The following is a 27,819-nucleotide window of genomic DNA, read 5'->3' as shown; positions in this document are numbered from 1 at the left end:
TGACAGGCGTGAGCCACTATGCCTGGCCAGGTGGCTTTTCTGATAAGGACACTCATTTCATCAGGAGGGATTACCTTTGGTATAGTTTGGATATGTGTCCCCACTTAAATCTCATGTTGAAATATAACTCCCAGTGCTGGAGGGTGGGGCCTGGTAGAGGTGTCTGGATCATGGGGATGGGTTCCTCATGGCTTGGTGCTGTCTTCATGACAGTGAGTGAGTTCTCAGGAGATCTGGTGGTTTTAAAGTGTGTGGCATCTTCCCCCACGCTCTGGCCCCCTCGCTCCTGCTTTCGTCACGTGATGCGTCTGCTCTTCCGTCACTTTCCGCCATGATGAAAGTCCCCTGAGGCAGGGCCGGGCGCGGTGGCTCAAGCCTGTAATCCCAGCACTTTGGGAGGCCGAGATGGGCGGATCACGAGGTCAGGAGATCGAGACCATCCTGGCTAACACGGTGAAACCCCGTCTCTACTAAAAAATACAAAAAACTAGCCGGGCGCGGTGGCGGGCGCCTGTAGTCCCAGCTACTCCGGAGGCTGAGGCAGGAGAATGGCGTGAACCCGGGAGGCGGAGCTTGCAGTGAGCTGAGATCCGGCCACTGCACTCCAGCCTGGGCGGCAGAGCGAGACTCCGTCTCAAAAAAAAAAAAAAGAAAGTCCCCTGAGGCTTTGCTAGAAGCCGAGCAGATGCCTGCACCGTGTTTGCTGTAAAGCCAGTGGAACTCTGAGCCCATTAAACCTCTTTTCTTGATAAATCACTCAGCCTCAGGTATTTCTTTACAGCAATGCAAGAACAGAACAGCCTAATACACCTCATGCCCTTATCTAAATCTAATCACCTCCCCAAAGCCCCATCTCTGAACCACCATCACATCGGGGGTTAGGGTTTCCACGTATGAATTCGGAGGGCACATTCAGTTCATAACAATGGTATACAAAATAATGAGGTTTCTGTGATCATGAGCTTACATTCTTCATATTTGACAATAAAAAAGTAAACAAAAACTAAGAATTGTTTTAGCTAATGACAAATGCTACAAAGGCAAAAAATAATAAAACACGTACTGAGTACAGAGAGAAACTGGGACAGGGATTATAACTTTGGAAATGGTTTTCAGAGAAGGCCTGTTTGAGCAGGTGACTTAGGACTGGGGATGAGTGGTGTGGAAGCACTCCTGGGGGGCGTTGGGGGGAGCCTGGAAGACTGAGCAATAGGGAGAGAGAAGATCAAGTTGAAAAGGGCCACTGAGACCAAAAAAATCTCCCCAAAACAAAAGTAAGGATCAAAAGGGTGAGCCAGGGGAGTAGAGAGGAGGCCAGCATACTTGAAGAGACTCCAAGTGGGGGACAGTAACTCCCACTACGAAGAGTCTGAGTGTTGCCTATTAAATGCAATGGGGAGCTGGGCACAGTGTGGCTGGTGCACTTTGGGAGGTCAAGGTGGACAAACCACTTGGGGTCAGCAGTTCAAGACCAGCCTGGCCAACATGGCAAAACCCTGTCTCAACTAAAATACAAAAAATTAGCCAGATGTGGTGGTGTGCACCTGTAATCCCAGTTACTCAGTAGGCTGAGGCAAGAGAATCGCTTGAATCTGGTAGGTGGAGGTTGCAGTGAGCCAAGGTCGCACTACTGCACTCCAGCCTGGGTAACTGAATGAGACTCCATCTCGACCAAAAATTTTAAAAAATAATAAAATAAAATGGGAAGCCGGGCACGATGGCTCGTGCCTGTAATCCCAACACTTTGGAAGGCCAAGGCGGGTAGATCACTTGAGGTCAGGAGTTGGAGACCAGCCTGGCCAATATGGCAAAACCCCGTCTTTACTAAAAATACAAAAAATTAGCTGGTTGTGATGATGCGTGTCTGTAGTCGCAGCTACTCGGGAGCCTGAGGCAGGAGGATTTATTGAACCTGCGAGGCAGAGGCTGCAGTGAGCTGAGTTTGTGCCACTGCACTCCAGCCGGGGCAACAGAGTGAGACGCTGTCTCAAAAATAAATTAATTAATTAAACATTCAATGGGGAGATTTTGTTGAGTCAGAAGCACTTAATGGCAGGGACACCGTTCAGAGCAACGAACTGTTAGGCAGTCTTGTCTTTGTGCAAACATCAGAGTGTACTCACACAAACCCACATGCTGTAGTCTACGACACATCTAGGCTAGGTGGTCTAGCTTATTGCACCTAGGCTGCAAACCTAGCATGTTAGTGTACTGAATATGATTAGCACTTGTAACATCATGGCCAGTATCCCTGCACCTCAATATAGCTAACCATAGAAAAGGTACTGTAAAAATACTGCATTAACGTCTTATGGGACTACCGTCCTATAGGCAGCCTGTAGTTGCTGAACTGAAATGTGATGAAGCTGTGTAGGACTGTGTTTGCATTTTCAAAATATTTTGGGTGCTATTCAGGGAACGGACAGTAGGGGGCAAAAGTGGAAGTGGAGAAACCAAGGAAGAGGCTGCTGAAGAAGTCCAGGCAGCCCTGGAGGACTCTCTCTCTCTCTTACTGGTTTTGGCTGCATGAGTTACTTGTTCTCTGGGAGAAGTAAGCAGGTCTTTCCTCTGCCCAAATTGCTGCTACTCAGGAGTGCCTGACACTCTTTTCCAAAGATGCCTTGCCATAATATGTTCTAATGAGGAGTTTGAATTGCCAATTGCCTCATTCTTTGCAGCTAATCAAGAACAGATTTTGCCCTGGATGGTTTGCAGTTGGTGTCTTGTAATTATTGTAAGTTCTTTTACTTGAGCTTGTGTAACTGTGAGTCAATCCTGCCCATGTTTTATTTGGGAATTAGTACTCAAGCCTCCTTGGGCCTAGTCTTTTTCTCACCCAAAGGCAAAAGAATCGGTCTCAACCGGGCGTGGTGGCTCACACCTGTAATCACAGCACTTTGGGAGGCCGAGGTGGGCAGATCACGAAGTCAGGAGTTCGAGACCAGCCTGGCCAACATGGTGAAACCCCGTCTCTACTAAAAATACAAAAATTAGCTGAGTGTGGAGGTGCACACCCATAATCCCAGCTACTTAGGAGGCTGAGGCAGGACAACCGCTTGAACCCTGAAGGCAGAGGTTGCAGTGAGCTGAGATCACGCCACTGCACTCTAGCCTGGGCGACAGAGAAAGACTCCATCTCAAAAAAAAAAAAAAAAAAAAATAGGCCTATGGGTCATGTTAACCCTCACTCCCCATGGTCCTTCGTCTTCCACTGAAAATATATGAAATAGTAAAGATGTTAAACCAGTGAGCAATTTCCAGTTATTCCGGAATATACAGCACTTTGGTGACTTGTTCCACATTTTCTTTTTCTCTTTTCAGTGCGTCCCGCTAGACGTAGACATACACACACACACACCCCTTTTAACCCATTTTAAATCTGTTTAGAAAAGCAACATATGATCATTTAAAAATACTGAGAAACACATGCAAGAGCAAAAATCACCCATTAGCTGCTCATCACCCCCAAATAATCACTGTTTAGAAACATTTTGGTATTTCTCTTTTTGGGATGTGTGTGTGTGTGTGTGTGTGTGTTTGCGTGTGTGTGTTGGCGGGGGAGAGAGAGAGGTAGACAGGAGAAAGCTTACACTATTCGACTCATAGTGAATTTTTGGAATTTATCCTATAATTTTTTACTTGGTATCAAAATGTGAACATTTTACCATGCCATGAATCATTTTGGGAAATTACATGTAATGATTCCATAGTGTTCTATTGTACCAAAAGTTATCACCTCTGTGCATGTTGAAGATGTTTTTTATCTTTCTCCTTTACTATTATTATGAATAATGTCACAGAGAATTTTCTTATACTCAAGCCTTTGTTTACGTTTTTGAATATTTCCTTGGGCTGAATGCCAAAAAGTATTATTTCAGCGTCAGGAGATACGAGCATCTTTATGCTGTGTGAATCGATTTTATGCTGCTTTTTGAACTGATTGTACCCCTGCACACCCCATAACCATAGCCTGTTAGCATGCCGTTTAACCTAGTCATTACCAACATTTTTTTTTGTACTATTACATACTTAATTAATTTGGTAGGTAAAAATCGCTATTGCCCTGTTTAGAGCTTCCCCTTTTTATCTTGTCTGTTTTGTAAAGCCAAGAGGAAACACATATCATGCTCGTACCAGGAGCGTCAAACACTGTGGAAAGTAGATGCTACTGTCTTCATTTTACAAACTGAGAAACTAGTAATACTTCTTGTTCTGAGGGGCAGCTGAGATGGGAACCCAGTGTAGGCAATGCGAACCTTGAGTCTGAGCCTTAGCCAGGGCTCTATTCCGCCTCCAGGCAGGAGCAGGAACCTGAGAGGACCTTCTCAGCTAAGTGTGAAACAGGAAAGCAGTCTGATTGAAGTAATTCACACTAACATGTGAATGACCTGGAAGCATCTGTCTGGTTTTTATGAAAAACCAAACAGAATTATTTGTTATTTCAAATAAGCTTCTCCTTTGTGGATGGAAATTTAAGAAGTTTAAGGCAAGTAAAAACACCTAACAATGATAAGGGAAGATACCACCGGGCAGATTCAGACCTCCTTCAATGCAGTGGTGGCTCACTGCTGGCCCGCAGACTAGAATCGTATTTATTCCTATGAGATAAAATAAGTCTTAAAATTCAGTGTTTAAAATGCTAAATAAGTTGCTGTTAGACAAACCTCTACTATTCTACCTTCTCTTTAAAAATGGAAGCTCTAGAAACATTCACTATTGTTTATTTCAGTAATTGACTGCATCTGATTAAACCCACTGATGCTTGACTTTGCATCTGTTAGCTGGCTAGCTGTCTTCTTCCTTCCCTCTCAACTTTCCCCACTTTCTCCCTTTCTGAGCCAACTCTCTAAAACTTTTCTTTTCGATAAGAGCATTATATTTTAACGAAAATCCTTTTTATAATCGGGAATCCCCTTTCCATCATTGTTAGGAATGGAGACTTAGGGGTTATGGTGGGGCTGGGTGCTGAGTCATTTGGAAGACACACATGTGCAAGTTGGGGCCTGCGTCTTTATTAGCCCTGCTTAAATTGCTGGGTAATTTAAGCCTCCCTTATTTTGCTGCATTGCATCATAGTTCCAAAGGAGACCTGAAATAGAGTGTATCACATTGTGCACATTTTTGAAGGATCATGAGTGCAGCCTAAATATAAAATTCACGTCCATATTCTTAGCGTACTTGTCCCCTAAATGGAGACGGGATGCACTTGAGCATTCTGTCCCATGTTTGCCTTTGTCTACACGTGTTTCCTAATGTTTGATCTCTGTCCTTTTTGTATGTGAGAATATTCACAGGTGTCTTCTTAGCTTCAAAAAGACGGGCCTGGGTTGCAACAACTGGATCTTTGTTATTTCTTGGGGGAAGCGCGTATCAAACTCTCCCTAATCCCTGCAATGATTTTTCTTCTGCATCTAAAAATGACCCTTTAAAACTTCAATGATGCTTTGGTGACCCATGGCCACTATTGTAATTTTTGCCAGTTTCTTTGTATCACTTGTTTTATCATGTATTAAATGTCTCATTTTTTTTAAGATACATGTATATTAGTACAATAACTAGAAGCTTGATGTTATGAGTTGAAGCATAGTTATGCAAGCAACTTAATACTAAACTTAGAAGATACGTGACCACCAACCAACACCGTCTGACGTGCCATTGATGGCTCAAATGCCAGATGTCAGGAAACAGGGATCTAAAAGAAAATATTTCATGGGGGTCGGGATAAAGTCGGTCCTGCTTCTAGAAAGCTGAAGTAGTTCTCCGTATCCATAGCTAACCGTCTCTTAGGCTCTTATTGTAAATATCTGGGTTTCACTCAGGAAAAAAAAAAAAAATCTCAAAGCTATGGCCAAGGCAGAGGCTTGCTCACAACCCATCCCCTGTGCATATAAATTACTTGACATCCATGGGTGCCTCCGTCCTCCTGGAAATATCCCCTCAGGCTTGCTTTTCTGCAGTATCACCACCTATTCCCCTCTTGCTGCTCAGACCTCTTTGAAGTCATCATACTGTTTTTGGGAATAGAGAAGGCCACTTTGTAGAGAGAGTGATAAGGACTTGTGGTCACATCTTCTTCATTCCCCATCGTTGGGGTTTGTAAGACTGCAAATGCTCCTGAAAACTTGATTTATAATGGTTGTGTAATGTTTAAATGTTAATAGATTACTCTTTGCTTAACCATTTCCCTATTTTATTTTATTTTTTTGAGAAAGAGTCTCGCTTTGTCACCCAGAGTGGAGTGCACTGGTATGACCTCAGCTCACTACAACCTCCGCCTCGCTGGCTCAAGTGATTCTCCTGCCTCAGCCTCCCGAGTAGCTGGGATTACAGGCACCCACCACTACACCCGGCTAATTTTTGTATTTTTAGTAGAGATGGGGTTCCACCATGTTGGCCAGGCTGGGCTCGAATTCCTGACCTCGAGTGATCCACCTGCCTCAGTATCCAAAAAGGCTGGGATTACAGGCATCAGCTACCATGCCTGGCCCGTTTCCCTGTTTTAGACATGTATGTTGCTTCTTATTCTGCATCATTCATTCATTCGTCATATATTTATAGGCAACTATCACTTGCCAGGTGGTAGAGAGCACAGGAAAGCAATGCTGAGCAGGCAGGGCTCCAGATCCCTCTTCTCCATCAATTTGTGAATTTTTACTTACATCTGAGATGGGTGGAGGGAGGGAAGGAGAGAAAGAAAGGAGAGATGGAGAGAGGAAGGGAGGAAACATACACAATTGAGATCTCCTGAAGCTCCTGAAGCCTCTCAGGAGCTTTCTCTTGCTTTGTATTCTTGTCACAGAACCAGTGACTCTTGTTTTCTTTTAAAATCCTCCCCTCTGCTCCCTCCCTCCCCTCCCTTCCTTCTTCCTTCCCTCCCTTCCCTCCCTTCCCTCCCTCCTTTCTTCCTTCCTTCCCTTATTTCTTCCTCCGTCCCCTCCTTCCTTCCTCCCTCACTTTCTTCCCTTCTTCCTTCCTTTTCTTTCCTTCCTTCCTTTTCTTTCCTTCCTTCCTTCATTCCTTCCTTCCTTTTCTTTCCCTCCCTCCCTCTCTCCCTTCCTTCCTTTTCTTTCCTTCACCTCCCTCCCTTCCTTCCTCCCTCCCTTCCCTTCCTCCTTTCCCCTTCCTTCCTTCCTCCCTCCCTCCCTCCTTCCCTCCCTTCCCTCCTTCCCTCCCTTACCTCCTTCCTTCTTTTTCTCCTTCCTTCCTCCCTCCCTCCCTTCCTTCTTTCCTCCCTTTTGCTTTTTCTCATCCATAAGCCAGAATGTTATGCTCAGTTTTGGAAACAGCACTCTCTGCTGTGTCTTTGAGATGCTTGTTTCCTGCATGCTGTCCAGACCTCCTGTTGGACTGATATTCTGGATAATGGCCTGATGCCTTTCTTGTTTCTAACCTAAACAAGAATGATTTCATTTTAGATTCTCTCTGCTGCATCAAGGGTCCCTGGCATTTGATGATGACTTAAGTGCAAATCCCAGCTTTAGCATATATAAGCTTAGTACCATAGACCAAGTGGGTTAACCTCTTTCTGCCTTCATTTTTCAGTGGAAAAGTTGCAAACAAGATACTTATCTCCCAGGATTTTCCTGACAATAAATGAGAAAATGTAAAAGAAACTGCCTTTTCAATTGGGAAGCTCTATTTTGATGAATCGTGGACCTTATTTTTAAATACAGGATGTTTAGTAACTTTATCTAAATTCCCCATTCCTCAGAATACAATGGAGAAGATATTTGCCATGCCCATTTCATTCTGTTGTTCATAAACTTGTTTATTTTTCCAGGGTTGCGTTGCTTTGCCTTTCTCTCTTTCTCTCTGCTACTGCATAATTTCATTATCTGCCATACATAAATGTATTATGTAATTCTCTCAGTATGTCGTTGTTTCTCTTTTTCTGTAGTATTACTGGTCTATAATACTTTTTATTAAATCCCCAAGGTTTGTTCCTGAACGGTGGTTGAAGGACCCTCCTTTCCACTAAGTAAAATACAGCACTTAGATATTTGAAATGACACAAAGTACTAGAGAAAACATAAGTGTGGAATTTTCCCACTGGCTTTATGAAATCCAGGAAGCCAACTGAGACATTTGTTTATGATGCCTTTGTCTATCCTGGAGATTTCTCTCTGCAGTCTTTCAAATGGCAGTCACAGCATCAACAAATTATATAAAATTAGCTGATGTTTATTGAGTGCTTACTATGTTCCAAGTAATGTTAGGAGCTACTTGCATTAGGTCATTTAATCATCACAACAGACTCATCGAGGAGGTATGCTTTGTTATCCCCATTTTATGCTTGAGAGAACTGAAATTCAGAAAGTTTAACTGCTTTGCTCAGAAATACACCATAAGGAAGAGATGGAACTGTAAAGTACACACCCCTCACACACACACCACACACACAACTTTATGCAAGTTTAGCAAACTCAGTTTCCTTTTTAGCTTGGAGAATACATACATATGTTGGATGCCTGAGAGTTTGGGACTTCTCTGCTTTGTACTTGCTTCTGACACTAACCTTAAACTGATCATTTATCTCTGGAACTAGGTCTCCTTATGGGCCAAGTTTGAAGGGTTGAATGAGGTCATTAGTTTTTGTTTATTTGTTTATTTATTTGAGATAGAGCACTTTATTTTATTTTTTTGAGGCAGGGTCTCACCCTGTCACCCAGGCTGCAGTGCAGTGACATAATCTCAGCTCACTGCAATCTCCACCTTCCAGGTTTGGGTGATTCTCATGGCTCAGCCTCCTGAGTATCTGGAATTACAGGTGTGTGCCACCACACCTGGCTAATTTTTGTATTTCTAGTAGAGACTGGGTTTTGCCATGTTGGCCAGGCTGTCTCAAACTCTTGGCTTGAAGTGATCTGCCTGCCTTGGCCTCCCAGAGTGATAGAATTACAGGTGTGAGCCACTGCACCTGCCCAAGAGCATTAGCTGCTAATTGACCTCATGACGTTCAAGAATCTGAGCAGGTGGTCAGGGGGTGGTGGAGAGGACAGGAAGGCAGTGCTGAGCAGGCAGGGCTCTGGATCCCTCTTCTCCATCAATCTGTGAACTTTTGCTTATATCTGAGAGGGATGGAGAGAGAAAGAGAAAAAGAAGGGGGAGAGGGAGAGAGGAAGGGAGGAAACAGACAATTGAGATCACATGCTACACTACTAACTCATTCAAAAATAGCATTGTGCCATGCTATTTCCCATGTATGCCATTAGATATTCCATGAAAACTTCATTTCTAATGGTTATATAATATTCAAATGTGTTAATAGATTACCCTCTGCTTAACCATTTGCTTATTTTAGACATGTGTGTTGCTTCTGATGCTTCATCATTCATTCATTTATCAAATATGTATCAGCAGTGATCACTTGCCAGGCATTACCATACATAGATTTTCTTATACATAAATTTTTGACATACCTACATACATATGCTTCCATAACTATGTAGAATTTGGTATTTTTGCTCTTGTTGCTAATTGCTGGACTTCTTTAGTGAAAGATAACCTGTTCTGGAAAGGCTGCTAATTTGGATGATAGGTTGGGTTGAAATCTGTGCAAATGATGAGCTTATCTGATGCAGGGAACATAATTGGAGTTCTGGACACAGTCTCTCCTGGGATTATAGTTATGAGATTAATAGGCATTGTTTTGATGGTGTATGCCACAAGCATCAAAATATCCACTTCGTGATCTACAGCCTCAAAGATATCATCTGCAAGGTATAGCTTTACATGTTGCCTAGTTTGGAGGTAGACGAGGCTGTAGAGAATGTCCACTCCAGCCTGTGCAGAAGGATCTGAGAGGCAGCCCCAGGGGTTGCTGTAAGCCTTGGTATTGCTGACCCTCCCCCTTAGAAATAATCTACAAACAACAACAACAAAATGTGTCATCATATAAACTGAAGATAGCTGAGATTATACACTGACTAAATTTCATTCAGAAAAGCATGATACAGATCATTTCTAGTTGTAAAGACAATAAAGAAACTCCCAAACATACATCCTTATTCATAAATGGAAATGAGACAAATCAGGTTTGTAGATTTAAAGAGACCCTGCAAGGTGGCGATTCTGAAGTACCCCTTGGAGGGACCATGCCAAGTCTGAAGTGAAGCTGCAGAGTGAAGCAGTATCCAGGGACTGAGCTATTTCTGGCTGCAGCCTTTGTGTCATGAAATGGTGATACTTTCTCCACGCCCCCTAATGTTCCTCTCCTCCCTGATGGCTCTATGAGTTTGAGTGATGTTAGTCTGTTTGGAGGCAGCTAGGTTTGTTTGTGTCTTAGGACAGATGTCCAGAAAAAACAAGGCTAGACCCTGAAGAGCCTGGGCATCCATTAGGACGACGAAAGACTCTGTGGATAGAAAATGCCATTAGTTTTTCTTCCTTCCTCTATATTCTGTCTTTTCATCTCCTTCCCTGATAGCAGGCAAAGAATAGGGAAATCTAAGTAGGAGGCTTCTATCCTTGACTGATTCTTTTTTTTTTTTTTTTTTTAATTTTTCTGCCTCCTAGGGGATCACTTAATTCATTTTATGCCTCTGGAAAAGACCAGAATTTCCTAACTCCTCCAAATTCCTGGGCAGGTTACCTCTCCCAACCTCAGTTCATCATTATTCTGCATTGAGTTATGTAATGATTTGATCGTGTTGAGGAGTAATTCACCTTTGTTCCCACCTATGTTAAGACTGATTACAAATCCTCATAAAATACTCATTATGCTACCAAAAATGTTCTTTAGAATAGTCTGTTAGAAAGGAGGTAATGCTGCTGCTCAGAAGTGTGGGCTTCTGTCTAATTATGTGTAAATTATCTGAGTGGAATCTCAAATGTTTAGTGATAAACAGTTTGATGTGTCCCAGCAAAGTATCTAGTTTGTGAGGCAATATAATCAAAAGCAGCTTGTGTGCAGCAAATCGTAGATGGTATAATTTTGCATCTTTTTCAAGTTATTCTTATTGAAAGAAATGGGAATGTGTCTGCAGCCCTTTAAGAATAGCAAATGTTGTATTCTGCATTTTTTAAAGAAAGATAATTGATCCTTTGACTATACTGCTGTTCTGTTCTCAGAAGAAACATTAAAAAGTTGGATTTCTTAAGAAATGCAATTAACCGACTTTTATTTAATGATTTTTTTTCCACGTTATTCATCCTGGAGGAATGGTATCTGTTGGTTATTAACAAAGATGAGGATAGATTTTCAGAAGCAAAATATCATGATATTCTACTGCAATGCATCTATGGTTACTCAGGGAAGATCCAGTGTGGTTTCTATGCAGATATCTCCTTCTTTCGGAAACCTTTCCTGAATTGCCTGCCCCCATCTCCCACCCACCTCCAGGTGGGATGTTGTACATTCTCTGTGCCACCAGAAGAAAGTTATTCTAACAATCAAAGTGAATAGGATACCATTTAATTGGGATGAAGCCACAATCGTCAGTGTAGCTAGTGGTAATTTAACCTAGATGTTCATAATCTAGGATCCTAAACTAGATGTCTAATAATCTAGATGTTCATAAAATACAGGTATTTAAGTCTGAAGGCTCAAACTTCTTAGCCTTGGTGGTAGGGTTCCTTAAAGGCCCAAGAAGCTTGAGAGGAGTCTACCAGGGCAGATACCCATCCAAAAGACATAGCCAAGGACTTCTATAGGCAAAGAATGGTCAAGATATTTATTTAGCATAGCACAAGGAAGTTTAGTCCAGTATAGAAAACATAGGAATATCAGTTAAAATGAAATTAGTATACTAGTTAACGTAAGAATTCCCACCTCAGTGTTTGAGAACACTTTGCAGCTCTTCTAGAGAAATTCTTATTACAGAAGATGACTAACTCGAGAAGAAAAAGGGTATGAAAGTCTAGTAGAAGAAAATGAAAGGCAAAAATATAATACTAATACGTTAATATTTTAATGAAAAGAGGCAAGAATTCTATGTCAGCTCCTTATTGGTGGTCAATGCAGAATAATGCTAGCATTACCTGTCATTCAGTTGATTCCGTAGGCAGCTAAATTGGTTGCTTAATTAATCCATAGTGGTGTTTGGCTGTGTTTTGGTTTACAAAATTGTAAGGTAAATTCTGTGCACATGGTTTTAACTTGGAGACGGTTGATACGGTCATACTTGGTATATGCATTCAATGAATTGCCCAGTTGCAAATGTGTGCCTATTTACCTACCCCTTGATTGAATTGCAAGTATGCCAGCTAATTAGATAGGTGTTCTATAATGTTTAAAGAGAGATCAGACCTTTGTCAGCATCTCTAGATGGTGAAGTCTTAAATTTACCCAAGATCAAAATATCTACATAAAGATTTCTATGTATATCTGACATTTGCAAGCCAGAGGGTGTTGGATATTTTGAAGGCCAACCATTTAGATGATTGACTAAATGTATTTCTTTACATCGTATAGATCTGTCCAATATTACCAGCATATCCTTTTGAGAAATTGTATTCATCCTTTTAGAGTTCATTAAAATTGATCATGACTGTCTGTGGAATGCATTTCTTTCCTATTGACTTCTGTTTGTATCCTTTACTATCCTGCATTCTCTATAACCAGTCTTTTTGCAAGTCTGCAATTCATGTCAAAAAGTCTAAAGGAATTTTATTTTTATTTCATTTTCAGTGAAAACATATTACAAATTGCCAACTCATGATGTATTCAGTTTGAACTTAAAATATCATTTGTTTAAAAAATGCAATAAAACCTGAAATGTACACTGATATTCATTCTGAAGATTAAAGCTGCCAACGAATTATGGAGCTGGGCCAAGGCTGTCTTGTTCTCAGCCTAAATTTATCTTGTCGAAAGGGAATTATTCTGACCGGGTCTAGAGAGTGAAGATGGTTAAAATTTGATTGTTCGATTGCTTTCTTCTGGCTTTTTTTTTTTTTTTCTTAAAAAATATTTGATTATAGTTCTCTTAGGACCTGGATTTTAAAATGTAAAGACTGATGAGGGATGGATAAGAAGTCCTGTTTTATCTGATTCTAAAAGTGACATAGGTTTCTGGAGAGTCTTGGTTTTTTTAAATATATTTTTTTCTCTCCTTTTCTTTCTTTCTTTTTTTTAAAACACGGATCTTTGGCCATGGGGGACCCCGTGCTGAGTGTCTACCCTCTCTGACTTACACAGAGGAAGCTTCAGTGTAATAGAAATAAATGCTGCATTTTCTCTGTTTATAACATGTCACTTGGGCAAAGTGGTACCAGCATCTCTTTGGTAAAGCTGAAATGCGGATTTCTCAGAAATGTCTTGTTTTCAGTTAATGATATTTTCTGCTTTTCACCAGGTGGTCTCTTTGGGGGTTTACTCTCGAATTCATTTCTCTGTGCGTAAGCCAGGCTTTCTGTTACTCGTTTATTCAGCAGGCATTTACTGAGTCCTCACCACACTCGGGCCTGAGCATAGCGTCCAGGTTGCAGTGGCCACAGAATCCAGCCCCGTCCTATTGGTGCTTGCTGGTTTTGGGATAAAGGGACAGGCCGATACTATGTTATAGCCAGGGCCACATTAGACATCAAAATAAAATGTGATGGGAATAGAGAGGAGGGATGGCCTGGCATGGAGGTGAGCTGGGGGCATCAGGTTATCTGTGGTCACATCATGCTCTGAACTAGTAGACCAGGCATAATGTGTGACGTAAGCTGGCCCTGATGTTACCTGACCTGAATGAGTGCTTCTCTGGGAAGAGGTGAGTTCCTCTTTCTCTTATGTGAAATCCCACAAGGAAAGGCAACTTCCAGAAATGGCCAAGCTTTCTATCCCTGAGGAACCAGCCCTCAAGGACTCAAGGACTCATGAGGGCTGAAAGGGAAATTGATCACTGGCTCATTATGGTCCTGATCAGGTATGAGCTTTGAGAACACAGTGGGCCTGGTAAAAACATGGCAGCCCAGGTGGCCATATCAGCAGATGTTGCATTCACTGACTCCAGGCCACATCAACTGCTCTGAGGGTGTTTGGTTCCCTCTACAACTGGATCTGTATTCAAAACAGATTGTGCCTGCTATGGAAAGAGAGCCAGCTTCTGAATCCTGGCTCTGAGTTTGACTTCACTGACCACAGAGTTTTGGTAATTTTGCAAACGCAAAGGAAAACATGATATACACCTTGACTGAATTCAGTTGTTCTCCTCATCCATCCAGCCTTGGCTTAATTGCAAAATGAGTAAACCTGTGTTTCAGAGGACTTAGGTAACTTCCCCAGCTTCACTTAGATCTGGGTGTTCTGCCTTCCAGAATAGAGACCTTCTTCTCCCTCCACAGATCCTAAGACTATTAAGAGTAGGTCATCCCCAAACTGTTGGTTAAGAAAGACCTGCACAGTATCTGCACAATGTCCAAGGGATCCCCAGGGTCACCTCACCTTTGTCCAAAGAGAGTAATAAGGTGCTGGTAGCTAAGAGGTAGGCCCATGTGCCTTTGCCATTGGATCCTGTGACAGGGAGTCCACGTGGAGATCATCATGCAATAAAGGCCACTATAGGCTATAGTCCAGGGACAAGCTTGAGTGACATCTCAGTGGGGCAGCTACTTTCAGAGAACCCTTTCCACATAAGAACAGAGTGGCTGGAGCAGTCAGCCGGCATCCTAGCGCATATTTCTCAACAGGGGCCCTGCTGACGTTTTTGACAAGATTGATAGTTCATCGATACGTGTTTTATCCATTGTAGAATGTTTGGCAAAATCCCTGGTCTCTCCCCACTAGATACCAGTAACACCCTTTCGTCCTGGAGTCAAAACATGGTCTAATATCTCCTGGGGTGCAAAATTGCCCTCTGCTTGAGAACCACTACCCTATGGCCATATTTGTACTCACTAAAGAAAGAGTACGTAATGGCAGTTACTCTGGGCCTCTTGAATCAGTTGCCTGTGATTTTTTTTGCTTTCCTTTTTTCTTTCTTTCTTTCTTTTCTTTTGTTTTATTTTATTTTATTATTATTATTGTTATTTATTTATTTTTATTTTTTGAGACAGGGTGAGTCTCCTTCACCCAGGCTGAAGTGCAGTGGCACGATCTTGGCTCACTGCAACCTCCGCCTCCTGGATTCAAGCAATTCTCCTGCCTCAGCCTCCTGAATAGCTGGGATTACAGGTGTGTGTCACCATGCCTGGCTAATTTTTATATTTTTAGTAGAGATGGAGTTTCACTGTGTTGGCCAAGCTGGTCTCAAACTCCTGACCTTAAGTGATCTGACTGTCCCAGCCTCCCAAAGTATTGGGACTACAGGTGTGAGCCACCGCACCCAGCGCGATTGCATGTGTATTTAATGAGCTTCTGCTTAGGGGGTAGTTTACATACACTTGGAGGCAGATGGACTGCTTCCCTTATTGTGTGAGAGCCAGGTGACTTTGCACAAAACACTTGCCTGCTTTGTACTTTAGTCTTTTCTTCTATGAAACACAGATAGTTCTAACACTGTATATCTCTCCCAAGTTTGTAGTGAAAAAGGATTGCACACATACACACACAGAGAGACCATTATGTATGTGTTAACTACTATTCTTATTACCATTTTCTGGGCATGATATCTGGTGTTGGAAGAGAGAGAAAATACACAACATGTTCTTTTCTTCATGGGGTTTCTAGTCTAGATGAGAAGAGAGTGTCCAGACACTGAGAGCAATATGCAAATCAGTCATCATAAACGGAGTGACTGTCAGGAGAGAGTCTATTGAGGGAAACGTGGGTTATTTATAGTTTGCTTAAGTTTGAATCCAGGAGACAATCTTGACCTCCTCTCTGCAGACCAAGATAATCTTTCTTTCTCTCTTTTCCTCCCTCCCTTCCTTTCTTTTCTTTTCCTTTTATTTTTCTTTTCTTTTCCTAGAAAAGGTCTTGCTCTGTCACCCAGGCTGGACAGGAGGTCAGTGGCACAATTATAGCTCACTGCAACCTTTACCTCCTGGGCTCCAGCAATCCTCCCACCTCAGCCTCCAGAATAGCTGGGACCACAGGCACGTGCCATCATGCCTGGCTAATTTTTTGTAGAGACAGAGTTTCTCTTTGTTGCCCAAGCTGGTCTCAAACTCCTGACCTCAGGTGATCCACCTACCTCAGCCTCCCAAACTGCTGGGATTACAGGTGCGAGCCACCGCACCTAGCCGACTAAAGCGATTTCTAAAAAGGGGGGACAGAATCCACCACTCACCGCCCGAAACCCATTTTCTTTCCAGCATTTGCTCAGGCTAACAGTCAGAGGAACAAGTAAATGGTGTTTGCAAAGGGGATTTCATTTATTCCTGGATTCCACAGATATTTGCTCACCCCCAACTCATTGCAAGGCACAGGGTCTTAGGAATTCTTTAATTGCAAGGAACAGAAACTCATCCTGTATAAAGATATATCATTATAAGAATCGAAAGGTATTTCACAAAACTCAGTTGCATGAAATATGGGGAAATATATGGATATTAAAAGTTATCAAGCAGACTTTCTGCTGCCTTTTGCTCTTGCACCCTCTCCCTGGAGCCTTCTGCTCTCTTGTCTCTGGTTGATTAAGCATTTTTTTCCTGTTATCGTTCTTTTTAAAAAATATATTTCTATATGTTATTGGGGAACAGGTGGTGTTTGATTACATGAGTAAGTTCTTCAGTGGTGATTTGTGAGATCTGGGTGCACCCATCACCTAAGCAGTACACACTGCACCCAATTTATAGTCCTTTACCCCTCACCTCCTTCCCACCTTTTCTCCCTGAGTCCCCAGAGTCCACTGTGTCATTCTTATGCCTTTGCATTCTCATACCTTAGCTCCCACTTATGAGTGAGAACATACGATGTTTGGTTTTCCATTCCTGAGTTACTTCACTTAGAATAATAGTCTCCAATCTCATCCAGGTTGCTGCAAATGCCATTAATTCATTACTTTTTTATGGTTGAATAGTCCATCGTGTGTGTGTGTGTGTGCGCGTGTGAGCACGTGTGCGTGTGTGTGTATCTCACAGTTTCTTCAATGCACTCATTGATTGATGGGCATTTGGGTTGGTTCCACATTTTTACAATTGTGAATTGTGCTGCTATAAACATGCGTGTGCAAGTATCTTTTTTGTATAATGACTTCTTTTCCTCTGGGTACATACCCAGTAGTGGGATTGTTGGATCAAATGGTAGTTCTACTTTTAGTTCTTTAAGGAATCTCCACATGGTTTTCCATAGTGGTTGATCAAGCATTTTGACTTTGTATACCTCTCTCTGCTTATCTCTCTCTTTTCATTCATCCCCTAGTGCTTGGTTCAGCTTTCAGTTTTCCATGGCCTTCCTGCCTGGTCCCCTAGTCCACCTCCGCAGTCTCTATACTCCAATCCAGCATTCCTGGGAGGGAGAAGATCTCATTGAACCAACATGGATCAGTGTCCACCATGAGTTCCCACAGCTGGAAAAGTTTAGGGGAGCTCACTAGGCAGATAATGGTGCCTCTTCCATGGTGGAAGGGAGTATGAATTTGCTAAGAAAGTGGTATGGTTGGAGGAAAATGGTTGGCACTTCCATAACAGCTCCCCTCCGTGTTGGCCAGTGAAACACCCTTGACGTTCTGTATCTCCATCCCCCAGATCGCCTCTCCCTAAACACCACTCAGCCTCACCCTCCACAGAAGTTGTATCCTTACTCAGTTTTCCTTAATTGGCATCTTCCAAAATAAGACTCTCATATTGTTGCTTCCTAGGGTCACCCAGAGCTTGCCAGAAGTGAGAAAGGATCTCTTCTGGACTTGATCTGGATCATCTCATCAGATCATTGCATCAAAGTCAGGTTTACTGAGGCATAATTTACACACAGTAAAATGTAACCTTTTTTGCACACAGTTCTTCAAGTTTCAGTAAGTGCATGCAGTGATGTAACAATCACCAGCGTCTGCATGATTTGGAGCATATTCATCATTCCAAAAACTTTCCTAGGCCCTGGTTATAGTTAGTCCCCAACTCTAGATCCTGAGAATTGCCAATCTCTTTTCTGTCCCTATAGTATTGGTGTCTCCAGAATGTCCTACAAATGGAATCAGAAGTAGGTAGCCTTTAGGCCTGACTTCTCTCTATGTAATTGATTTGAGATTCGTCCAGGTAGTTGCATCTATCAATAGTTCTTTCTTCCCTTTTGTTGCTGAGTAGCATTCTACAGCATGGATGCACCACAGTTTATTCACTAGTAGAAGGGCAGTTGGGTTGTTTCCAGGTTTTGCTGATTATGAAAAAGTTGCTGTAAGCATTTATGTGCAGGTAATTCTGTATAACAATTCTTAGTTCTCCTGGGTAAATTCCTAGGAGTGGTGTTGCTGGATTGAGAAGTATGTTTATGTTTAACTTTATTCATTCATTCATTTAAGATATAGACTCCTGCTCTGTATCCCAGGCTGGAGTGCATTGGCACTATCACAGCTCACTGCAGCCTTGAAATCTTGGGCTCAAGCGATACTCCCACCTCAGCCTCCTGAGTAGCTGGGACTACAGACACTCGCCACCACGCCTAGTTAATTTTTTAACTTCTTGTAGAGATGAGGTCCTGCTATATTGCCCAGATTGATCTCAATCTCCTGGACTCAAGCAGTCCTCCCACCTCAGCCTCCCAAAGTGCTGGGATGACAGGCATGAGCCCCCACCCCTGGCCCTTTTAAACTCATAAAGATGTTTTTTAAGGGAGGCTGAGGACAGAATAGTAGTTTGGGTGTTTAATCCTGGATCTGATACTTCCTAGTTCTGCGACCTCACAGTTTCTCTGTGCCTTACTGGATTGCAGCAGAATCAATGGCAAAATAATAACTCCTGCACAAGTTCAGGGCGGTCACTGGCTGGGTGTTAGAGCTTTAAGATGGCCCCTCATCTTTTGGCCACTGCCTTCTTGTACTGAATGTTCCTTCTCTATTGCCTGAGCACGCACACCATTTCTTACATCCCTGCCACACACAGTTTCCTTTTCTGGAACATTTTCCCACCCACCTTTCTCCTCGCCAACGCCTCATCCCTCAGTTGCCCAATGAAATGCCGCCTCTTCAGAAAAGCCTTCCCTCACCCTCAGTCTCAATCCAGCCCTTTGCTATCTATAGATTCCTTACTTTTTTCTTTTCTTTTTTTTTTTTTTTTTTTAGCAACCTGTTCTTTTTCTTTATAGCATTTACCACAATGGGCCTCAGAAAATTAACTGTATAATTTGATTTTTAATTGGAATTTTTATTGAGATAATTGCAGATTCACATGCAGCTGTAAGGAATAATACAGAGAGTTCCAATGTACCCTTTACACACTTTTCCCCAGTGGTAACATTTGGCAAAATTAAAGTACAGTGATCACATCTAGGATATTGATGTTGGTACAACCCACTGATTTTATTCAAATTTCCCCAATTTTACATGCATTAATGTGTGTGTGTGTGTGTGTGTGTGTGTGTGTGTGTGTGTGTGTGTGTGGAGTGGTGGTAGTTGTATTTGGTTTTCTACAATTTTATCGCACATGTAGGTTTGTGCATCCAACACCACAGTCAGGATAACAAACATTTCCATCACCACTGGATCCCTTCTGTTTTTCTTTTTACAATCACCTCTGCCCCCACTACCAATTCCTAATTTCTGGCAAACACTAATCTCTCCATTTAAAAGCTTGGACATTTCAATAAACGGACCCATATAGTACCTGACTTTTAGGGGTTGACGTTTTTTGATCAGCATAATTTTCTGGAGACTTATTGGAGCTGCTGTGTGTATAAACACCTTATTCCTTTTCATTGCTGTATAGTATTCCATGGTATGTATGTACCACAATTTGTTTAACCATTCATCTATTAATGGATATCTGGACTAATTCCTGATTTTAGCTCTTATAATTAAAACTATTACAAATCTTCAAGTGCAGATTTTTGTATGAACACAAGATTCCGTTTCTCTGAGATAAGGGCTCAAGAATGAACATGCTGGGACATGAGTTTTATAAGAAACTAATTGATTTTTAAAGTGTGTCTCTGCTGATAGACTTTAAGTTCCCTCCGGGTAAGTAGACTGAGTTTTGTTTGTTTGTCTGCTTGTTTGTATCTTTAATCAGTGTACTGGGAGCGCTATACAATTCTTAGAACATAATTTACCACTCTATAAATACTTACAGATGATTTAAATAAGGAACGAATGAGTGAATGCATGAGTACCAATGCTGGCATAGGGATTAAATGAAATAATGTATGTAAATCATGTTCAGAATGATTTACATGGAGTAAGCTCTAATAGGTAAACAGTTTTAGCACCATCGCCATTATAAGATATGATTTTGGTTGCGGGTGACATGAGGAAACTTTCACATCCTTCCATCTTCAGCATCGTATAAACATCACGTGGTTTCACAGGATTCCAAGGGTCTGGGTTCTTGCCACTTTATTTCTTTAAATAAAAGCCTATCTTGTGAAAATGCTCAAAAGTGTCAGAGTGGGAAGTTGGGTTTCTTTTCTTTTCTTTTCTTTTCTTTCTTTCTTATTTATTTATTTTTTGAGATGGAGTCTTGCTCTGTTGCCAGGCTGGAGTGCAGTGCCATCTCAGCTCACTGCAGCCTCCGTCTCCCGGGTTCAAGTAATTGTCCCCGCCTCAGCCTCCTGAGTAGCTGGGATTTCAGGCGCCCACCACCATGCCTGGCTAATTTTCGTGGGGTTTTTTTCCTTTTTTTCTTTCCTTTTCTTTTTTTTTTTTTTTTTTTTTGAGAAGGGGTCTCACTCTGTCACCCAGGCTGGAGTACAGTAGAATGATCTCGGCTCACTGCAAGCTCCACCTCCCGGGTTCATGCCATTCTCCCACCTTAGCCTCCTGAGTAGCTGGGACTACAGGTGCCCACCACTATACCTGGCTAATTTTGTTTTTGTATTTTTAGTAGAGACGGGGTTTAGCCACGTTGGCCAGGCTGGTCTTGAACGCCTGACCTCAGATGATCTACCTGCCTCAGTCTCCCAACGTGCTGGGATTACAGGCGTGAGTTACCATGCCTGGCCCTGCATTTCATACTTTAAAGAAGACACTGCTTAAATAGGTCAGGGTGAAGCTACATAACCACTTTCCTCGTTGAGCACGAGTGCAGGCAATGCATGATAGAAACTTTGGGAGCGTAAGGATGTGTGGCACAAAAGAGGTTAAGTTTGTTCCAGGATCCTCATGGTCCCAGAATGTGACATAAATATAGGTGAAGCCAATGGAGTTAGCACAGTACTTAATAGAGAGAGAAAATTAGTGATTCTCATTTGCCCGAGGAAAGTACAGGTCTTCATAATGTCTTGATCTATGTACGAAGAGCTAGTAAAGACAAGCAGTCTTCATAATAAGAATAGAAATGTGGTTTTCCCGACAAAGATGCCACCAGAATGAGGAGCTGTCACACAGGACCTGGAGAAACAAGAAAGAAACTTCTTTGGTGACTATAATTAGGATTCCATGGAGAGCAGCAGTGTGCAGGAACTATGCCAGGGTGCTCTCTTTCTCTTTCTAGAATCACCATCAAACTCGCTCTAAGGGCTAGGATAGCGAGCAGGTGCAAGCTGATCCTTGGTGGACCAAGTCCTCTAAAGGGCCAGGACAGCGAGCAGGTGCAAGCTGATCCTTGGTGGACCAAGTCCTCTAAAGGGCCAGGACAGCGAGCAGGTGCAAGCTGGTCCTTGGTGGACCAAGTCCTCTAAAGGGCCAGGACAGCGAGCAGGTGCAAGCTGGTCCTTGGTGGACCAAGTCCTCTAAAGGGCCAGGACAGCGAGCAGGTGCAAGCTGATCCTTGGTGGACCAAGTCCTCTAAAGGGCCAGGACAGCGAGCAGGTGCAAGATGGTCCTTAGTGGACCAAGTCCTCTAAAGGGCCAGGACAGCAAGCAGGTGCAAGCTGGTCCTTGGTGGACCAAGTCCTGTAAAGGGCCAGGACAGCGAGCAGGTGCAAGCTGGTCCTTGGTGGACCAAGTCCTGTAAAGGGCCAGGACAGCGAGCAGGTGCAAGCTGGTCCTTGGTGGACCAAGTCCTCTAAAGGGCCAGGATAGCGAGCAGGTGCAAGCTGGTCCTTGGTGGACCAAGTCCTGTAAAGGGCCAGGACAGCGAGCAGGTGCAAGCTGATCCTTGGTGGACCAAGTCCTCTAAAGGGCCAGGACAGCGAGCAGGTGCAAGCTTGTCCTTGGTGGACCAAGTCCTCTAAAGGGCCAGGACAGCGAGCAGGTGCAAGCTGATCCTTGGTGGACCAAGTCCTCTAAAGGGCCAGGACAGCGAGCAGGTACAAGCTGGTCCTTGGTGGACCAAGTCCTCTAAAGGGCCAGGACAGCTAGCAGGTGCAAGCTGATCCTTGGTGGACCAAGTCCTCTAAAGGGCCAGGACAGCGAGCAGGTGCAAGCTGGTCCTTGGTGGACCAAGTCCTCTAAAGGGCCAGGACAGCGAGCAGGTGCAAGCTGATCCTTGGTGGACCAAGTCCTCTAAAGGGCCAGGACAGCGAGCAGGTGCAAGCTGGTCCTTGGTGGACCAAGTCCTCTAAAGGGCCAGGACAGAGAGCAGGTGCAAGCTGATCCTTGGTGGACCAAGTCCTCTAAAGGGCCAGGACAGCAAGCAGGTGCAAGCTGGTCCTTGGTGGACCAAGTCCTGTAAAGGGCCAGGACAGCGAGCAGGTGCAAGCTGATCCTTGGTGGACCAAGTCCTTGTTCCCCACAGGCCATGGTGAGGCTCTGACCTGGGGTATAATAGGCAAGAACTGTTTTCAGTCTGTGACTTGGGCTGCTTAAATGGAAGAAGAGAAAACCTTTTATTTTTCCTTATAATGAAAGTACTTCATGTTCATTATTAAAAACTTGGATTGACTGACAATTTTTAAAAATGATAAAAGTCACCTCTCATTCCAACACCACATTCGAGTGTTTCCTCAAAGCTTTGGAAATATCTATGTAGATCTATAGGTTTAGATTTAGAAAGAGATAAATTTACAAGTGGAGAATACAAATTATTTTATGATAGATTTTACATATATGGGGTATTACCCTATAAGTATGGATTTGCATATTACCTTCCCCCACCCATTTCATATGCATTTTTCTGCTTCTTAAGCTGTTTTCCCCTATGTATATTTTCAAAATACACATAGTTTATGAGGATGTAGCCCAGTGAAATGAGTGGTAGACTAGTTGTATATATGGCTGTTGAACGAAAAATCTAAACCAATCCCGTGTGTATATGCTGGCCGAGATCTGTTTTCTTCAAGTTCTGTGGAAGAGAAGGAGCAGAACAGTAACTAAACAGAACAGTAACTAAAGGGTCTCCTTTAGACAGTGGATCAAGGCCTGAGCTTTTTCTACCTTCACCATGGTTTCTATATAACAGGGAAATCCTAGGGTGGTTTAAGATACCCACAAGCACCCTGGGGAGGCGACACCTACCTGAACCATAGTTTGGGATCCTGTAATTCAATTTAATTTCTGGAGAAAGAACCCACTCTCAGAGAACTCGCACACCAATTGTTCAACTTTCAAACGTTCTACTTCGAAATCCATTTTAAGGAATGCCTCATGCAATAAAGTAGAATGTGAGAAAATCACACTCACCTGAGTTAGGGCCTCAGGGTATACATTTAAATAAGCTACTTATTCTTCTTCACCCTCAGCTTCCTCACCTGTAAAATGGGAGGAGTCATATCACCTTGCTTATCGGATTTCTCGGCAGATGAAATAAAGTAATGAATGTAAAACCCTTGGCATAGTATCTAACACACAGTAAATGCTAGGTAATTCTTAACTTTGCTATTACTGGCCGGAGCACAGTGGCTCACACCTGTAATCCCAGTACTTTGGGAGGTTGAGCTGGGCAGATCACTTGAGATCAGGAGTTCGAGATCAGCCCGGCCAGCATGGCGAAGCCCCGTCTCTACCAAAAGTACTAAAAGTAGCCTGGCGTGATGGCACTTGCCAATAATCCCAGCTACATTGGAGGCTGAGGCAGGAGAATCACTTGAACCCAGGAGATGGAGGTTGCTGTGAGCTGAGGTTGTGTGACAGAGCAAGACTGCATCTCAAAAAAACAAAAAAACAACAAAACAAAACTTTGCTGTTACTTTTTACAGCATTTCATGGACTTGTGTGTGCATCTTGATAGGACATTGGCCATGCAGGGGAACAACATTGGAATGGTTTGTCTGGTGAGAGGCAGGGGTTGGAGAAAAGAGAGTCACAGCCTGCTGAGAATCTGAGTGATATTAAAGGAAGTATAGGCACCCTGGAGGTTAGTGTTTTCACTAAAGAGATCATAAATTATTAATCCCACAGAGTTACCCAGAAGAACACTCATGCCAGATCCTGCCTGCTGTATAAGAGAGCCTCTTTAGAGATGTCTGTGGCTCAGTTATGAAGAAGAAAAAGCAGTCAGGGGGATGATGGGTATTACCATTGCTTCCTTAGTGGAAACACTAGAGTTGAGGGAGAAAGCAGGATTGGAAGTAGCAACGGGCTCTCCTTAGAAAGCTTAAAGAGATGGCTCCCTTTGTTTCTAGCCTAAAAGAACAGGGCTGGCTGTCTTCCACAAAAGTCAATGTACGTTGCTTTATTTTTGTGTTTATAATCAACAATAGCCAGATTATCATTACCAGTACCAACATTACTGCCACCATTATCATCATCACCATCACCATCATCATTACCATCATCATCAACAATATCATCACCATTCACCACTATTATGATTATCATCCTCATCATCATTATTACAATCACCTTCATCATCATCACCATCATTATGATAATCATGATCATCATGATTATCAATGCCATCATTATTACCATCACTTTCATCATAGTCATCACCATCATCATGATCATGATCATCACCAGCATCATCACCACCACCACCACCATCATTACCACAATTATCCTTGAAGCTGATATGTATTATGCACTTACTAGGTGCTAACTGGTTGCACTAAGAAATTTAGTGTGTTATTCCATGCTATCAAATTTAGTCTTGTGAGAGAAAAATATTTGTGCTTTTCCCATTTATAAGTAAGGACCCAAGACTCAGGAAGTTTTAAATAACTTGCCAAAAGCCACTTAGCTAGTATGCTATAGTTCAAAGATTCAGAACCAGGAGGTCTGCCTCCCCAGTCCTTATCATCATCCATTTCGTTATCAAGAAGGAGGACAAGGTTAGGATAAACTCTGTGGCCCCAGAACAAGCTCTTTTAATTCTTATTATTTTTCTTCATGGGCGAGTAAACCTATAATCTGTGCTTCCCAGGGTTATATGGCAAACCAATGTTTCTCAAATACATACATACATTTACACCAGTAGAAACCATTTTAGAAATAAATGTTACAGGAAACTCCGTTTATAAGAGAGATAAAAGGAGCAGGATAAAAGATGCATTTTATGACTTCAAATATGAAACATGTATCATAAAGGCAATTAGTGAGAAAATGAGGCTATTTTGATGAACACCAATATTTGAAATTTGGAGTATGGATAGCTAATATTGTTTTCAATTAGCCTCATAATCCAATTCATTTCAGTATTTTAATTTGTTGCATGCTATTGAAAAGATGCTGGTTCACACACTGATACTGAGATGCAAAAAGTAATTTTTTTAACCAGGTGACCTTAGAATGTCTTGTTAATCTGGAATGTAAGCTCCATGTCCTGTCTTAGTTGACCACTGAGTCTCCGAGACCAGCACCGTTCTTGGCACAGACACTATTTTCAAAAGGTAGCTGATGATTGAATAAATGTATTAACCAACTAGTAAATTAAATGACTCTCAGAAACATGCAAATGGAAGACGACTAATATTTTCATTTTAAATTTTTCTCATTCACTTAACTAATATTTAACAAGCATCCACTACAGTAAGCCAAGTGCTATTCTAAGGTGATGGGGATGCAACATTATGGGGGTAAAAATATAGTTCTCATGGGACATGTGCATGCCCTTGTGTACAGGACGGGAGTGTGGAGGATAGACAGAAAATAGATGAGGAAGTCACTATTAATTCTGGCTCTAACATTTAGACAGCTTACCTCAGCCTTCTGAGTCTCAGCATGCTTGTGGGTAATGTAGTATTATCGGTATGTACCCAGCAATACCCCTGTGAAGCATAAACAGAAACACACAGAGGTGCTATCATCCTCGCCTCCATCTCAATATTGCAAAACATACAAGGATGCACATTTCATCCTGTGATTATTCATTTAACTAGGCACTGGGCATTCTGGGATTTGTACATTCATATCATTAAAGCAGTTTCAGCCAAAGAACATATATTTGGAGATGTTTTAACATGCTCTGGGCATAAATGATTATAGCCCTAGGTTCAAGGTGACCAGAATCTGGACAGAGGGAGATGTGTAGAAGAAGTACCAGTTACATTGCAAGGTAAGATATGCAGAACCAGGTTAAAGCGTTGAATAATGTGCCCTAACCAGTGGAAGGGGTCATTGATGCCTTTTGAACAGAAGACTGACATCCTTAGTTTTGGGTATTTAAAATTCCTCTGTGGCACCAATGTGAAGCATGAGTTGGGAAGAGCTGAGACTAAGAGCAAAGGAACTTAGGTAAGTATAGCTTTTTCCCCCATTTTCTAAACATCTAGGCCAAACAAAATAATGTGATGTACTAGTATAGCAGCAATGAAAAATTAAGACAGCCTTAATAGTTGGGAGATGGAAGAGTTAAAAATGATATAATCTGGGAACCAATTGACTCTTCAGAGCAGCAAAGGAAGATGTGAAGGGCAAAAGTTGAGCTTTCAAGGTTAAGTAAATGGAAGGGAGGTGCTTCCATTAACAAACAGGTAAGTCAATAGAGGAAGAGCAGCATGTGCAGATGCATTTGTTTGGGGGAAGGTTAAAATAGCAGCAAGGATAGGACCTTGGCACTGAGACATGCAGGAGGCTGTCTGAAGTTCATGATGATTCCTGACATGCAGCCTGTGAGCAGAGGTCAAGGCTGGGGATGCAATAATGATTTGTCTGGATTCTGCAGAGAGTCTGATGCAATGGCTTTCAATCATTACTGCACATCCTTCACAAGTGTGTGAAGAGTATCATAGCCATTACTATATTACTATGTATGTGTATATATAATATATATAATATATATAAAACACATGTTATATATTATATGTGTTACATATATATTATATATGTTTTTATACATTATATATTTTATGTTATATATGTTATATATAATATATCGGCTATATAATGTATTACATAGTATATATGATATATGTTATATATTATATGTTGTGTATGTTATATGTATTATATATTATGTATTACATGTTGTCTATGTTGTATATGTTATATATAACATATAACATATATAATAATCCTGATATATATAATATATATTATATATATATCAGAAGTGGGTTGTACAAGGTGATGACGATTAGCTTATAGGAGGTAAGACACCTAATGAGCCACAGAGTGATGTCAAGCAAGATTTTTTTGTCTGTGAGGCATGTGAGAACGCTGCAATACATGTGCATAAGAAAGTCCAGCCACGGACGTATATAATCTTTTTCTTACATGCCACTCTACTGAAATAGTCTTGAATTATTTTATCTGACACCAGGTGAAGGAAATGCTATATTTTCATCGGTGAGCACAATAGGTCTTCTAATGGAGAGTACAGGTTTGGTTTGGGAAGATGGTTTGATGCAAAGCTGGATGAGAGATGATCCCCTCAAAGACACAGAAACAACTGTTGCCAAGCTTTTAAGGAGAGGGAAGCAGAGAATGAAGGAGTGAGGATGAGAATTTGTTCTCTGGCTCTCAAAAAGAAAAAAGGGAAGAGGAAAAGGAAGTAAGGCAGAGAAAGTCTGGAACCAAGAGAGTAATCAAAGTCGAGGTCACT

At 42.1% G+C, this 27,819-nt stretch overlaps 1 protein-coding gene and 1 long non-coding RNA gene across 13 annotated transcripts in view; both read left to right on the top strand.

Moving 5' to 3' along the window:
- The window catches only part of RBFOX1 (RNA binding fox-1 homolog 1), a 2,487,135-nt gene that overhangs the window by 2,042,380 nt on the left and 416,936 nt on the right, over positions 1-27,819 (top strand). The window lies entirely within an intron of this gene.
- Positions 665-27,019, top strand: LOC126944799 (uncharacterized). 6 transcript variants are annotated; one of them, XR_007722184.1, is made up of 5 exons: positions 665-21,767; positions 22,043-22,097; positions 22,153-22,207; positions 22,318-22,427; positions 22,593-27,019. It is a non-coding gene; the product is annotated as an uncharacterized LOC126944799 (long non-coding RNA). The 6 variants fall into 6 exon arrangements; XR_007722182.1 differs by having other exon boundaries at positions 22,263-22,427; XR_007722180.1 differs by lacking the exon at positions 22,043-22,097 and having other exon boundaries at positions 22,263-22,427.

This window comes from Macaca thibetana, chromosome 20 (assembly GCF_024542745.1).
Source record: "Macaca thibetana thibetana isolate TM-01 chromosome 20, ASM2454274v1, whole genome shotgun sequence".
In the NCBI taxonomy this organism is placed as follows: domain Eukaryota; kingdom Metazoa; phylum Chordata; class Mammalia; order Primates; family Cercopithecidae; genus Macaca; species Macaca thibetana.
The sequence above is the reverse complement of the archived record's forward strand: the minus strand, read 5'-3'. Positions and strand labels throughout refer to the sequence as shown.